Source organism: Anomaloglossus baeobatrachus, chromosome 3 (assembly GCF_048569485.1).
Source record: "Anomaloglossus baeobatrachus isolate aAnoBae1 chromosome 3, aAnoBae1.hap1, whole genome shotgun sequence".
Classification (NCBI taxonomy): Eukaryota; Metazoa; Chordata; class Amphibia; order Anura; family Aromobatidae; genus Anomaloglossus; species Anomaloglossus baeobatrachus.
In genome coordinates this window covers 86,665,845-86,682,814 of record NC_134355.1, presented here as the reverse complement: position 1 = coordinate 86,682,814, position 16,970 = coordinate 86,665,845, and positions in this window count along the sequence as shown.

Here is a 16,970-nt window from a genome sequence, read left to right as displayed (position 1 = left end):
GGGGTTAAATGTTGTCCTCAAAACAAAGTCTATGACATTCCATGAGTCACATGAGGCGTCTGTGCAAAATTTCTTGATTGTAAATGTGACGGTGCGGATTCCTTTAGCGGTCACACATACACACATACAGTACATACATACATACATTCAGCTTTATATATTAGACATATACTGTATATATATATATATATCTAATATATAAAGCTGAATGTGTGTATGTATGTTCGGGATTGGCATCGGCACCGTCGCAGCTACAGCCACAACATTTTGCACACTCTCACTTCTGGACACCGAGAGCGCCTTAGGCTATGTTTTGAGGGGAAGTTTTAACCCTGCTCTTTAGTTATTCACCAAAAAACCTGCCTCCATTAAAGCGAATGGAGCTGGAAGCCACAGTGCAGCCAGAACTTCAGAAGAATGCGCGGCCACGTCCTTATATGGAATGTTGGCGTGTCACAATGCAGCCAGGGAAAGAGACAGACAGGGAAAGAGGCAGACACAGACAGGGTAAGAAACAGACATAGACAGGGTAAGAGACAGACACAGACAAAGAAACAGACTGACAGGGAAAGAGACAGACAGGCAAAGAGGGGGAAAGAGACAAACAGGGAAAGAGAGGGAAAGACACAGACAGGGAAAGAGAGGGAAAGAGAGACAGGGAAAGAGAGGGAAAGAGACAGACAGGGAAAGAGACAGAGATAGACAGACAGGGAAAGAGATTGATAGACAGACGGAGAAAGAGATTGATAGACAGACGGAGAAAGAGACAGACAGACAAAGAGACAGAGAGATATATACAGAGGGGGAGACAGACAGAGACTGGGAGAGAAACAGAGAGACAGTTACTATCCCGGGCAGCGCCGGGTGCAATGTTGTGAGGCAAAATTTTAACCCCGCGCGTTCCAATTTACCAATCAATTTTGCCCCTATCTACATAATGAGGAAAAAGTGAAACGAAAAGTGTTGGGGGCAAATTGACAGCTGCCAGATGTGAACAAGGAGGACTTAAAGAATGAGAGCGATGGCGCCAAAGAGTATATACTGTACAGTTGCTAAGGTGGGGCCCCGACATGGGATACGCACCACACTCGGGGATATGAACACACACAAAATGCGCCACACACTACCACGTACTTGAACACATATACCACCCTCAGCACACATCTCACCACACATACACCAACCTCGCCACATAATCGCCCTAAACACACACAAGTCTGGTATTATCCTTCAAAAATAAAAATCTGATTAATAAGCAGCCAAACTACAAGAACAACAAATGTACCATATAGGAAATCCGGCAGCTGTCAGTCACATGACCTGTCTATTTTGTGTATGTGTGAGCTAATATATACTGTCAAGGGGGAGGGCTTTCTGTTACCTGGAGATTTATAAGGCTGCCAATAGCAACCAATCACAGCTTAGCTTCTATTTTGCTACAGTTAATTAATCTGAGCTCTGATTAGTTAATATAGGCAACAATTTAATAATTACATTTCTATCTATTTGTTTTGTGGTTCTTGTGTGCAGAGTACATTTTTGTTAATACATGCTATTTTGTTAACAGCAGTTATTAACCCGGGGCGAAGCCGGGTAGTACAGCTAGTATATATATATATATATATATATATATATATATATATATACATGCACAGACACACGTTTTTCCAAGCATGGTGTCGAGAGTATGGAAGGTTTGAGGGGTGGAGGTGGATCTGGGGTGCAGCCTATGCGGAGTCTCAAGGGGGCCCAGAAATTTTGCCAGTATGGGGCCCTGAAATTCCTAGTGGCGGCCCTGGCTGAACTAATGGCTGTGATACCAGGCAGTGCCTTTATTGTTGATTGACAGCAACATTTAATAGGTTAAAAAGTGATTTCCGGGGGTTGCTGTTAGAGGCAGTATAGCTGGCCTCTGCCCTATGTGGAGTGGGCTCTGCTTATGCTCCATGACTGACACTATAGTTAAGAAGTGACTGGGATTCGGGACAACATAACTGGAGAAAAAGACATGAACCGCACATCCAAAAATCGTACTGTGATCTAAAGCCGCTAGACAAAAATGTATATACCGAAACATGAGTTTCTTGGGTTAACATTCTGATCAGACTGTATGAAGCCCACTGCCACGTGACGGCGAACCTCTGATTGGGTCTTTAACTTATTTGAAGCCTTAACTGTGTGGCACCACGTGCCAACTCCTGCCACAGCGACAATGCACCAGCAGGGCAGGTGACCTAGTGCCTCACAGCACCCATGCTGCAAGGCTTAGTCCCTATGACTCCAGGCCACACCGCCCCACCGACACAAAACTACCACAGCAATAGCCGCCACACAGCAGCAGCACCATGTGAAAGGAGCTGACCAACTCACCTTCCACAAGATCCTAGTATGTGAACTGAGAGCAAAAAGGCAGAACCCCTTTTTGCAGTCTCCTGCTAATTAAAAAGGCCTGTCCCAAATGGGAGGAGTAATGGTTCAAGTAAAAAAAAAAAAAACCTTACACATGAGTATAATATGGGTCAGGTGACACACAAGGCAAAAATATTCTGAGATTCATGGATACCTTGAGATCTCCAAGCTGTCTGCCATACAGCAATTGGCAGACAGTAATCCAGGGGCGGCAGGCTCTGACTTGCCACAGTAGCAAAGCCAGTCCACTTGAAGAACTCTAATGACCCTACTGTAACAGGCTGCAAGCTGTAGCAAAAGCTGACATTCCCCTGTGTGACTCATTGTGTGTGGAGAGAGTGCAGGCAGCAGGACGTGTAAAACTCCTCCCTGCCAAAGGTGGGGGCTTGCTTGTGAGGGGGGACAGTGCCATGCTGAGAAAAGGGAAGCGTGGGAAACGGAGCAAGAGAATATCCGACAAGTGTGTGCAGAGCAGAGAGCTTTATGAAGGACAGTGGTTGAGGCTGCAGAGAGCGGACGCTGACTGGGCCAAGCAGCCTGGACTCTGAGCCACCAAGTGAACCGTTGCCTGGGAAGAAGGCGCTTAAAGCAGAGCATTTGTGACACCCTGAGCAGTGTATTGAATCCTGCAGAGCTGTGAGTGGACGTTGATAGGGAATCTGCAGGGCCTTGCTGCGGGCAGAGACGCGGGCTCTTTTTTTTTTGTGCGACTAGTGGTTCCTCGTGCATTTTGGCACCGAAGACCATCCGGAGCGTATGCAGCCAGGGCATACCACAGGCCTGTATCGGACTCTATCAGTAACATGGTACTATTAACGATACCCGGGTATCCAAGCCATTGAAGCGTTCATAGGAGGTGCTTGCTTTAGTGACATTTAGTATTGGTAAGTTGTAAGCCAGTGTGCTAATTCCAGAGACCCTCAATAAGTTACACTCATTGAATTTACACCCTGTTTGCTGAAGCGTTAGGTAGTCTCTGTTTGCGCCACATAGGTTCCATAGGTAAATTTATTGCAGTTCGTGAAACACATTGGAAGGATCTCTGGAGTTAACACCCCATCCATGGCGTATAGCCTGGCTATGTATATGTGTAGTAGTGACTGGGGAGTAATTGTAAACATATTTTCTCTTTGAGCCCCTCCCCTATCCCTTCCAGTAACTACTGTTTTGTGACATTTCTGCCTGGGCCTAGGCTGTGACTCGCCGGATCTCATTCAGTCCTCGGTCATTACATATTTGACGTAGTCGGCAGGATCAAGCGTTTGTTATGGACGGAGCCGAGGGTGGAAATATTTCAGCTGCACCAGCGACACTTTTGCTGGTTGCTTGTCCCCTGGCAGCCGCAGCGAATGCAGGAGGGTACGTGCCTGTAGGAGATTTGCTTCAGCACATACCCAAGTACGGCGGGCGTAGCATGATGTTGCAGGATTTGGCTGAGAGGGTGCAGAAAAACCTGCAAATGTGTAATTTGTCCCCCAAATTGCAGGTAGAGCTAGCATTAAATGCATTGGAGGAAGATGCTAGGCGTACGGTGAGGGTACGGCCAGTGGCAGACAGGAACACGTTGGAGAAGCTCCTAGCACTGTTGGAGAGGGACCTAGGGGGCCGCGCTCAAGTGACACAGCTTCTCTCTCTTTTCTTTAGCCGACCGCAGGGGGAGTGTGAGTCCCTATTACAATATTCTATCACTCTTCAAGAGATACTAAAAGAGGTACAGCGGCTAGACCCAGGGGCCATGGGGGCATTTTGCGAATTAGACAGTCTGCTCCGGGATCAGTTTATTGCAGGGTTCTCAGATAGGCTCCTTAGACATAAACTGCTGGAAATTGCTCGGGCTGCACCAGTACTGTCCTTCTGGCAGATACACCTAGCTGCAGCAGAAAGGGAAGAGTAGTTGACCACAGTAACAGAGAGAAGGATGTGCAGTGTGCAGTTGGAAGGTGCCTCAGAGCCGGGACCAGGCGGAGGCCTTATGGAAGTCATGCAGGCTCTGTACACTGAACTGAGGGAGTTGAAGCTGAAGGTGGCAGAGATCAGAGCGGGGGCGGTGTCCACCCCAACGGAGACAACATCCATCCAGTGCCCCGGTGTGACTAATCCACGGTTTGCCAAACCGCTCCCTAGGAGCGATGGGAACCTTCGCCCTATGGGGGGAATTGCTTGTTGGAAGTGTGGACGTAGGGGTATAAAGCTCGATACTGTCGAACCCCCGCAGGTCCCAAACCGCCTCCGCTGACGTTAACGCCCCATCCACTGCTGTGTAGGGGAAGCCAGCAGTGGTGCGCCTTCACTAAGCCCTCGACGGGAGGAACATGATCTCTATGCAAGTAGCCCCATGATGAAAGTGGAGTTTGAAGGACAGAAGATGAGATGCCTAGTCAATATAGGATCTGAGTGCACAATTATGCCTCTGGAGGTGTACGAGAGGTACTTCAGTCAAAGTGTGGTCCCAGAGGATGGCCGAGTGATACGTCTTACCACCGCCAACAACGGCCAGCTGACGGTAAAGAGGATCATGTGGTTGCAGCTGAGACTGTTTGGGCAAGAATTAGGCCAGAAGGGGGTCGTGCTGGTAGATCACGCCCCTAGGAGGGGGATGGAGGTGACGCTCAGGATGAACGTGCTGAGAGACCTGAATCATCAGATGTACGCCAGTGGGGGAACCAAATACTGGACTAGCGTGACCAAACTCCGATTCACACAGAAGATGCTACACGAGTGGGCTTAGTCAGTGTGCTGGTGCGGACCCCGGTGTTACTTGTGCCGAGACAGGAGCAATCAAAATAGTAATAATTCTGGCACACTGAAATAATTCATGACATGTGGAACATTTTTTTGAATGCTGAATCAATTTATTAGTGCAAAAAGTTGAGGATAATTCATCCAACGTTTCGACCGTATCGCTTTGGTCGTTATCAAGGATCAAATTATCTATATCAACAATGCGAAGATATATGCTCAATGGTAAATGGACATCGCCATTTGGTGTAATGGGATCAAAAAATTGCGATCCTCATGCACTTGTCAATTGATAATGAGAAAGGTGGCTGAGGCCCTCACTACAGGGCTGGAAGTAACATGTATTTATAGTTGTTTCTGAATTGTTGGGCAGTAACCATAAAAAAGACACTAATAAGAGTAATGTGATTCCCTCACTGAGTGATTCTCAGTTACCTCCAAGTGACCAATGCTTTTTGCAGCGTTTCTAGACAATAGCTATCAGGTACTACTATCATGGGGAAAGAGAGCACATGTCCCTTTAAGATTCTGGAGAATATGAATAGGAACTCAATGCAAAAAATGCCAGGTAGAGTATGGAGGAAAGAATCTTATGATGCTGGTATAGGGTATAGGCCCCTGGATAGTGTGCCAGACAGGAGCAACACCTGATTCTGCCTGTGGGAGCGGGGCAGAGGCTGAATGGTCTGGAGGTACTACTTGAACCGGCCTCAGAAAGATCCTTATTTGCCAAGGCACATGTGGCTTGAGCTTTGGTGGTCATGAAGAATGGACGAGTGCTAGTCCGGTGTATCAATGTACTATACGAGGTCGTCACGATCCCAGCTGGAACTATACTGGCTGAGCTTGTTGTGCTGGCAGAGAAGATACCAGAAAGGATGGGGTTCGAGTTGCACCCGGATCAACGGAATTCTTGGACTTACGCAGTCAAATTGACCCAGCCTGAGAAGCCCACCAGAGACTGGACCGGCCGGGTGATTATGGACCAAATGGACATGGATCGGGAGATAGCTGACCCCCTCTGAACTGAAGCAGTTGGAGGAAGTCCTGTGGGAGTATCAGTAAGCCTTTTTTGCAGCATGGAGAAGGTTTTGGTTGTTCTCAGACTATCGAACATGAGATCCCTATGGGATCTCTGAGAACAGATAATATAGTTGACCTCACTTACAGTCCTATGTAACACCACAGATAACACAGTGATCGCTCTCTGAAAACACATAATGTAGTAGAGGTGACCTGCAGTCCTATTTAACACCACATATAACTCAGTGATCACTCTCTGAGAACAGATAGTGTAGTACTTATCACCTGCAGTCGTATACAACATCATAGATAACGCAGTGATCACTTTCTGATAACAGATAATGTAGTAAATCTCACCTGCAGTCCTATGTAAAACCACAAAAGCAATTTCTTATGGTCCACAGCCATAGACAAATTATAATGTGGGAGCCTGTGCTAATTCCCGGGACCTAACGTCAGAGTTGCCAACGTAACTTTTAGTTTTTTTCTGAACAATTTATCAAAAAATCAGGAACATCTCAAATTTTTTCATAATACAAGATACAAGAATTTCCAACACTTCCTAATCTTATAGTCTGAACTGGTGCAAACTGAACATAGCATACGTTATCAAAAATAGCAGTTGCACTCAAGTAAAGGGAGGGAGAAAAAACAAAGAGATGTATATGGTGGACATTGGAATGTAAAAATGCATTACTGCAAAGAAAAACATGAAAAATTAAAAAAACAATTTGGGGGGAAAAAATTAGTTATTTTTGCAAATAAAATTAAGTTTACTTGAGCGCAGTTACCACGCCAAGGTGTAACTCTCAACTGACTCCTAATGTAAAAACTGCCTCTTTTCATGTTATTTCTGACCTGTTTATAAGGGCTAGAGAAGAACCTGCAAAAGAAAAATGAAAACAGCTGAGGTCACTGGGAGGAGTGCGCAGTCAAAGGAAATTTTTTTATGTACATGGCAAAAATGTACCTTATTTTAATGGATTATCCAAGAATTTCAACATTCTTGTATCTCCACTGCCGGAAATAGCAAATCACAGCGCAGTTGCAGGGAGCCATTCTCAGTGTTTTCTCTATGGCTCAGCCAGCAATATCAGTTAGTAGATACCAAAGTAGGAGAAGATGGAAGCAATGTCGCCAAGGATTGTCTGGAGAGGTGATTCCTTTTTTTTTTTTTTTGTTTTTTTTAACATAGTAATAAATGTTGGTGGATGGGTGATGGACATATAATTGTAATGCATTGGGACCGGATAGTAGAGAGGACATGAGATTTTAACATATTAATGGGTGAGTGAGAGGAAATGTAATTGTAATGGAGTGAGGAGTCTTGTGGTTGGTTTCCCTTTTGGTTAGACCACAGCCTGTTTAGTGTTGTTCCAACTGCTGAAGGATCTCTTGTGTTTGTAATGTTGTGACTTCCTGTTTCACTTCTATTCAGATGAATGCATTTTCTCATTTGGTTGCCCATTCACATTTTGGGACGGCTGTTTATACTCATTACTCACATGCCTCGATGCAGGCTATATTTCTTGATGGATGGTTGCCTGGAGTCCCAGCTCCTCAGTTAAGGTGTTCATACTGAAACATTGTTATTGCTATTCCCTGCAGTTTGTGTGAATCCCTTCCCAGTTTTTTTTTCCTTTTTTTTGGTTTATCTGAGGTTTAAGATGGTTTCCACGTATTCTGTTATTGTTTTTGGTTTCTTGTATTCCATCATTCCTGTATGACTTTATTTGCACGTTCCTAGCTCTGTCTCACTCTCTGCCTGTGTGCACTTCATTTATGTTTATTGTAGATTTTCTGTAACACTTGGTTTATAGCTTAGGGTGCAGTTAAGGACACTCAGGGTCAGCTGTCGACGACTGGGGGCACCATTATATGATCTTAAGGTGCCAACCTCCGCTGTTAGGCAGGTACAAAGCAGGGTCAGGTCTAGGGCAACTGCTTGCCTATTTTGGGACCTGTGGATTTCTGATTTGATATCTCCCCTGGTTTATCCATCCTTGTGAGAGTGTTAGGTTTCAGTCGTAACAGATGACATGTAATTGCTGGTGTGGGGGTGGTAAACAAGTCTCAGAGCAGAGGGCATGATGGCGTGATTATATCACTCCTTCAGGCTACATGGTGCAGAGACCCAAGCAGTGGGGAAACAAGGAGATATGTGTATGTATATGTATGTATGTATATGTGTGTGTATATATATATATATATATATATATATATATATATATATATATATATATATATATATATATATATATATATATATATATATATATATATATATATATATATATATATATATATATATATAAAAATATATTTTAATCATTAAGAACAATACATAGTGCATGTGCATCACTTAAGTGTACTACAATGAATAAGACAAAAATTTAATATGACGCACTTGGTCATCTATCATCACCACTTTCTAATCATCATCTTATCATCACATCTATCTTGTTTGCTTTTCCCACAAGTATGCCTGAACTACTACTCAGCTTTCCCAACATCTGATATCCCTTGACTCTGATACTTCTTTACATCTGGTATGCTTGATCTACTGTCGCGGGCAGAGGGGACGCGCTCGCTACGCTCGGGTCCGTGGCTTCTGCTGTTGCTCAGTGGCTCGAGCGGTGGGCCGGACCTGGGGACTCGAGCAGCGCTCCTCGTCCACGAGTGAAAAGGGGGTGGTTTATTTTGGGAGATAGTTCGTGACGCCACCCACGGGTCATGGTGATAAAGGGCACCACCGCTGCTGGTGACGGGGATCCCGGGAGCGATGGTAGGGAGCAGCTAGGATGTTGTCCCCTCCGTGGGTAGTGGTTGGTGATCCCGGGGCCCGGTGGTGGAACGGGGAGGCTGGGTGGCCGGGGTGCAGGGTTACAGGGTCAGCGCGGCGCGGTGTCAGATGGCACTGGTGCACTCACTCAGGTAGTCAATGACAGAGTCTCTGGTAAACCAAACGGCCAGATGGACGGGTCCTATAGCCAGCTGCAGTGTTTGTGCTCTCCCCAGACAGGGTGATGGTGGCTGTCTTTCCCTGCACCTTGTTAGAATGTTCTGACTTCTGTGGTTGCCCACCGGTAGTCCGCTCCCCAGCGTATAGGTACCGAAGGAGCCCGTTTTGCCCGCAGGCGCTGGCCCTTGGATCTCTAGCCTATGGCGGTGGCTGTGTATCCTCACGGTGTGGACTGTTGCCTTCTGTCAGGTCTTGGTTGTTAGGAAACCCCTGGGGTTCCGGTCACTTTCGGATTTGACCGTTGTCGGCGGCTCCAAGCCTAGTCGGGGTCCGATGGCCCTGCCTTTGTGCTTAGCTTCACTCCACTCCCTGGTTCGGTACTGGCGGGCCACCGCCCGACCCCGGTCCTACGGTTCCGCAGAGATCCACTAACTCCTGCAGACGGCCACCACCGTCTGCCGACCTTGCTGTTTGTGTCTGGGCCCCTACTCAGACACCGACAGTTTCTGTCCTCTCACTTTCACCTCCAAAACTGAACTAACTGTCACTTTTCCCACTTCCAGGCCTGTGAACTCCTCGGTGTGTGGGGCCAACCGCCTGTCGCCGCCCCACCTGGTGTCGACATCAGACCCTGGAGGGAGGCAACAAGGGTTTTGTTTGACTGGTGTTAACTATCCAGGGGAGGGGGTGTGTGTGTGTTATGTCTGTGACTACCTGGCTAGTCCAGCGCGTCACACTACTACTCAGCTTTCCCAACATCCTGATATCCTTTGCCTCTGCTGCTTGTATCCATTTGGTATGCTTGTAACTGACCATTTCACTACTCCCTCCGCTCCCCACTTTTCTTTTTGACCCACTTCTTTACTCTGCATATGGTATCATACATCTGACTCAGCCTCAGCTTTGATCAACTGATCATGATGAGTACAGGCCCATCCCCTCTGCTTCACACCTGAATGTATCTCTAAACATATATATATTGTGTGCATGTAGTCTGTTTTGCATCATCTAAGTGCATTGATTAAGTGTATTGCAATTAATTAGACCAGAATTGAACCAGAAGGGAACTGAAGGTAACTGAATACAAAGCCACTGTAAACAATATTTCTGTTTCTATGGATCTTCACCTCTATAATACCTCACTTCCTACTAACCCCCAAACTCTACACCTAGTAATAAACTGGGCATCTCTCCCTCCATCCGCCCCATCCATCTCACCTCCTCCTCAGATCTATCTTGAAACATAATATTCTTTGTCTGCAGACACACACAGCCGCCTCATACCTTCTCCTGCTCCCACTTAGGCTATGTGCGCACGTTGCGTACAGTTCACTGCAGAAATTTCTGCAGCGATCTGAAGAGCACATGTGCGCTTTAAATCGCTGCAGAAATGTCCGTAGTGAAGCCGATTCCATGCGCTCTGCCTGCAGCTCCTCCCATAGACAGAGCAGGAGCTGCCGGCAAAGCGCACGGAAGAAGTGACATGTCACTTCTTTTTACGCAGCGCTTCGGCAGTAGCCGAAGCGCTGCGCTCTAAAACGCCACGTGCGCACGGCCCCTGCACAATCTCCATAGACTGTGCAGGGGACGCAGGACGCATGCAGTTACGCTGCGCTACAAAGCGCAGCGTAACTGCATGTATTTACGCAACGTGCGCACATAGCCTTACTTACATTCTATCTGCCTCTCCTCCCTGCAGGTGATATCTCTTCAAATCCTGGCCCTCCTCACCACATCCCCACAGTCACTTCTACCTCCCATCCACAATCTACCACTAATTTCCGCTTCCTTTCTAACCTCATACGCATTTACCCAGACCCCGCTTCCCCAGTCTCACTAATAGGAGTTCTATGAAATGCACACTCTATAACAAATTTTCTCACATCCATGAGCTTTTCATCACTAATAAACTTTCCTTCCTTGGCATCGCTGAAACCAGGCTCATCCCCTCTGACTCAGCCTCTACTTTTCCATCTTTTCATACACCCAGCCCCAGCAACAAGCATGGTGGAGGAGTTGATTTTCTCCTGTCAGATAACTGCTCCTTCATCTCAATTCTACTGCCACCCTACGTTACTCTCCCTCTATTGAGGTGCACTCTGTCCACATTTACTCCCCCTCCAACCTCCAACAGGTTCTCATTTATGACTCTCTAGGACCAGCCACCACCTTTGTTGACCACTTCACCACCAGGCTACTTCATTTCCTTTCTGCTGACATCCCCACTATCATCATGCGTGACTTCAACATCCCCATTGGCATTTCCCACAGCAGTCTTAAAGTTATGACACTCTCTTCCTCCTTCAGCCTCACTGAATGGTCCTCCACAACCACCCACAAAGATCGCCACACACTGGACCTCATCTTCACCCACCTCTGTTCCCAATCTAACCTCTCCAATTCACCTTTCCCCTATCTGACCACAACCTACTTACATTCTCCTCCCTTTTGTTTCCAAGTGCACAATCCTGACCCCACAAACTTAAACACCCTCGCAGAAAACTCAAACATCTTGAAAAAGGGAGGAAAAAGCCAAAAAGGAAAATCGCTGGGTGTTAAAGGGATTAATGGAAGCTCTGAAAAAGTCAAGATGCATATACACCAGATCATAAATGCAGTTCTGACAAAGGGTATAATGACTGGCACTGATAGCTTCAAAGATACCTATTTTTTGCTTCTATGGTTTGGGAGCACAAATGTGTGAGTAATAGGTTCATTGATATGGACAAATAAATGCAAGACAGAATTGTTTCGACCCAAAAAAATCTAGTGAAATCCAAACGTCCTTCAATGAAAATGTTAAATTCGGAGATCTGGATGCATTGTGGAAAAGTTACTTGTGAAATTGGAGATATGGTGTCTTTTCAGAGAAATGTTATGTATTTGTATTTCACATTCAGAAAAAGAATAATCAATGATAAACTAATTAAAATTTGCAAATATGCAAATCCAAGACGACTGTAGAAAGCTGTCCTCTGGAGATGAATCATTAGGGAAGTAACATATTTTATTTTTTTTCCACTAAAATCAAAGGCTTTGAAGTCGATAAGCTGTCTCTATGAATGCAGCCTATTTCATCTCGGATATGCCGAGGTTTTTAATCATGCGGGATAATCTTATGTAACAATGCTTTAAATAGGAAAAATGAAGTGTACACACAGATGTTACCAAACAGACTTATAAGATGACACATGGATAACATGCTGTGTGCATTTACAAATATTAAAAAAAACAAAAGCAGGAATTTGAGTAGAGAAAATGGCAAAAACATTGACAAAATGATCTAATTGTCGAACATTGCAACTCCTTTTATTGTTCCAAAGGATCTTTAATGAATAAGAAAGAAACTACTGTTTCTTGCCTGTAGATCCTATTCAGTCTCACACAAGCAACCTTTATCCCATGAATAAGAATACTAGGTGAGTCCCAACTAGAGATGAGCGAACCGGTCGCGGTTCGGCTCGAGGTTGGTTCGCCGAACGGACCTCCCGTTCGAGTTCGGTTCGTCGAACGTTCGCCGAACCGAACTCGAACTGCATAGGAAACAATGGCAGGCAATCACAAACACAGAAAAACACCTAGAAAACACCCTCAAAGGTGTCCTAAAGGTGACAAACAACTCAAACACATTGGAAAGTGACAAGGACATATACTCATGCGAAAACAAAACAGCTGGACAAGGAAAAAGAGGAGGACACACAGATATAGGCATGGCACGCCCTTCTAAAATCATGTAAAACACCGCAAGGTGACTCCAAGCGGAGTCTCCCTTTTTTCCAAAAATTGGGCCACACACACACCCACCCCTTCAGTGGTAGCACTTGTGCCCCAGTTGCACACTTCACAGCTAGATTTGCATCAAGCACATTCAAAAATACGCCATTCTTATCCGTCCCCAGGATGACACCGGGGTAGGTAGCAAAGTCTTTCCTGATCCCAGCTCTGTGCAGCTTGGATCATTTATAAAAAACACAGCAATCAAGGGTTACTCCAAGCGGAGTCTCCCTTTTTTCCAAAAATTGGGCCCCACACACACCCACCCCTTCAGTGGCAGCAGTTGTGCCCTAGTTGTACACTTCACAGCTACATTTGCATCAAGCACATTCAAAAATACGCCATTCTTATCCATCCCCAGGATGACACCGGGGTAGGTAGCAAAGTCTTTGCTGACCCATGACTTGTTCATCTTGGCTTCTTTTAAAAACACATCAAGCAAGGGTTACTCCAAGCGGAGTCTCCCTTTTTTCCAAAAATTGGGCCCCACACACACCCACCCCTTCAGTGGCAGCAGTTGTGCCCTAGTTGTACACTTCACAGCTACATTTGCATCAAGCACATTCAAAAATACGCCATTGTTATCCATCCCCAGGATGACACCGGGGTAGGTAGCAAAGTCTTTGCTGACCCATGACTTGTTCATCTTGGCTTCTTTTAAAAACAATGTAAGCAAGGGTTACTCCAAGCGGAGTCTCCCTTTTTTCCAAAAATTGGGCCCCACACACACCCACCCCTTCAGTGGCAGCAGTTGTGCCCTAGTTGTACACTTCACAGCTACATTTGCATCAAGCACATTCAAAAATACGCCATTCTTATCCATCCCCAGGATGACACCGGGGTAGGTAGCAAAGTCTTTGCTGACCCATGACTTGTTCATCTTGGCTTCTTTTAAAAACAATGTAAGCAAGGGTTACTCCAAGCGGAGTCTCCCTTTTTTCCAAAAATTGGGCCCCACACACACCCACCCCTTCAGTGGCAGCAGTTGTGCCCTAGTTGTACACTTCACAGCTACATTTGCATCAAGCACATTCAAAAATACGCCATTCTTATCCATCCCCAGGATGACACCGGGGTAGGTAGCAAAGTCTTTCCTGATCCCAGCTCTGTTCATCTTGGCTTCTTTTAAAAACACATCAAGCAAGGGTTACTCCAAGCGGAGTCTCCCTTTTTTCCAAAAATTGGGCCCCACACACCCACCCCTTCAGTGGCAGCAGTTGTGCCCTAGTTGTACACTTCACAGCTACATTTGCATCAAGCACATTCAAAAATACGCCATTCTTATCCGTCCCCAGGATGACACCGGGGTAGGTAGCAAAGTCTTTGCTGACCCATGACTTGTTCATCTTGGCTTCTTTTAAAAACAATGTAAGCAAGGGTTACTCCAAGCGGAGTCTCCCTTTTTTCCAAAAATTGGGCCCCACACACACCCACCCCTTCAGTGGCAGCAGTTGTGCCCTAGTTGTACACTTCACAGCTACATTTGCATCAAGCACATTCAAAAATACGCCATTCTTATCCATCCCCAGGATGACACCGGGGTAGGTAGCAAAGTCTTTGCTGACCCATGACTTGTTCATCTTGGCTTCTTTTAAAAACAATGTAAGCAAGGGTTACTCCAAGCGGAGTCTCCCTTTTTTCCAAAAATTGGGCCCCACACACCCACCCATTCAGTGGCAGCAGTTGTGCCCCAGTTGTACACTTCACAGCTAGATTTGCATCAAGCACATTCAAAAATACGTCATTCTTATCCGTCCCCAGGATGACACCGGGGTAGGTAGCAAAGTCTTTCCTGATCCCAGCTCTGTTCATCTTGGCTTCTTTTAAAAACACAGCAAGCAAGGGTTACTCCAAGCGGAGTCTCCCTTTTTTTCCAAAAATTGGGCCCCACACACCCACCCATTCAGTGGCAGCAGTTGTGCCCCAGTTGTACACTTCACAGCTAGATTTGCATCAAGCACATTCAAAAATACGCCATAATTAACCGTCCCCAGGATGACACCAGGGTAGGTAGCAAAGTCTTTCCTGATCCCAGCTCTGTTCATCTTGGCTTCTTTTAAAAACAATGTAAGCAAGGGTTACTCCAAGCGGAGTCTCCCTTTTTTTCCAAAAATTGGGCCCCACACACCCACCCATTCAGTGGCAGCACTTGTGCCCTAGTTGCAAACAGGATGTTTTGATTTGCATCAAGCACATTCCAAATCAACAAGCATTTACTCTCCCCAGGATGACACAGGGGTAGTAAATTCCTTCTGGATCCATGACTTGTTCATTTTGATGAACGTCAGTCTGTCCACATTGTCACTGGACAGACGCGTGCGCTTATCTGTCAGCACACACCCAGCAGCACTGAATACACGTTCAGAGACAACGCTGGCAGCTGGACACGACAAAATCTCCAAGGCGTAAGTTGCGAGCTCTGGCCATTTTTCTAGGTTTGAAGCCCAAAAGGAGCAAGGCTCCAGTTGCACAGTCATGGCATCGATGTTCATTTGGAGATACTCCTGTATCATCCTCTCCAGCCGTTGACTATGTGTCAGACTTGTTGTCTCTGGTGGCCTTGCAAAAGAGGGTCTAAAAAAATTATGAAAAGATTCCATAAAATTGCTGTTACCGGCACTAGATACGGTCCTACTGGTACGGGTAGACTGTTGAAGATGACGAGACCGTCCCATGTTTGTCAAGTTACAACTGGGAGATTCACTCCCTGCACCTGCACGGTTGTTTGGTGGAAAAGCCGAGCTAAGATCTAGTAACAGCTTCTGCTGATACTCCTGCATACGTGCGTCCCTTTCTATGGCTGGAATTATGTCACAAAATTTGGACTTGTACCGGGGATCTAATAGTGTGGCAATCCAGTAGTCATCATCACTTCTAATTTTGACAATACGACTGTCATGTTGGAGGTAGTGCAACAAAAAGGCACTCATGTGTCTTGCGCAGCCATGCGGACCAAGTCCACGCTGTGTTTGTGGCATAGAGGTGCTACCCGTTCTTTCTTCCTCTGACATCTGACCCCAACCTCTTTCAACTGAAATTTGACCAAGGTCTCCCTCATCCGCTGAGTCTTCCATGTCCATGGACAGTTCGTCCTCCATTTCTTCATGTTCTCCTGCACCTTGCTCAACATTTCGCCTGCTACTATGCGCCCTTGTCGATCCCTGTCCCCCTTGGTCCCATGCCTGCTGCGTTGGTGATGATGAACGTCTGGACCTTGGTGATGTTGTTGTCCCTTGCGCATATGAATCCTCCTGTAGTTCCTCCCCTTCATGTTGTCCCACCCCCTGACTCCGAATAGTGTTTAGCGTGTGCTCCAGCATGTAAATGACTGGAATCGTCATGCTGATAATGGCATTGTCAGCGCTAAACATATTCGTCGCCATGTCGAAACTGTGCAGAAGGGTGCATAGGTCCTTGATCTGAGACCACTCCATCAGGGTGATCTGCCCCACCTCTGCATCTCGTTGGCCCAGGCTATACGTCATGACGTATTGCACCAGGGCTCTGCGGTGCTGCCACAGTCGCTGTAACATGTGGAGAGTTGAATTCCAGCGTGTCGCCACATCGCATTTCAGGCGATGAACCGGCAGGCCGAAAGACTTCTGGAGCGATGCAAGTCGCTCAGCTGCGGCGCTTGAACGGCGGAAGTGAGCAGACAGTTTTCGTGCCCTGTTCAGAAGGCCATCTAGGCCGGGATAGTGTGTTAAAAATTGCTGCACGACAAGGTTCAACACGTGAGCCATACAAGGTACGTGTGTCACCTTGCCCAGGCGAAGGGCCGCACCCAGGTTTGCAGCATTGTCGCACACGGCCTTACCAGGCTGCAGGTTGAGTGGAGACAACCATTTATTAAACTCGGACCGCAGAGCTGACCACAACTCCTCAGCTGTGTGACTCTTATTCCCAAGACATGTCAAGCTAAAGACCGCCTGATGCCGTTGCGCTCTGCTGCCAGCATAGTAATGAGGGGTGCGTGATTCCTTCTGCGCAGTGAGAACGCTGGTGGCCTGACCAGGCAGGCTTGGGGCGGAGGTGGAGGACCCAGATGAGGTGGAGGATGCAG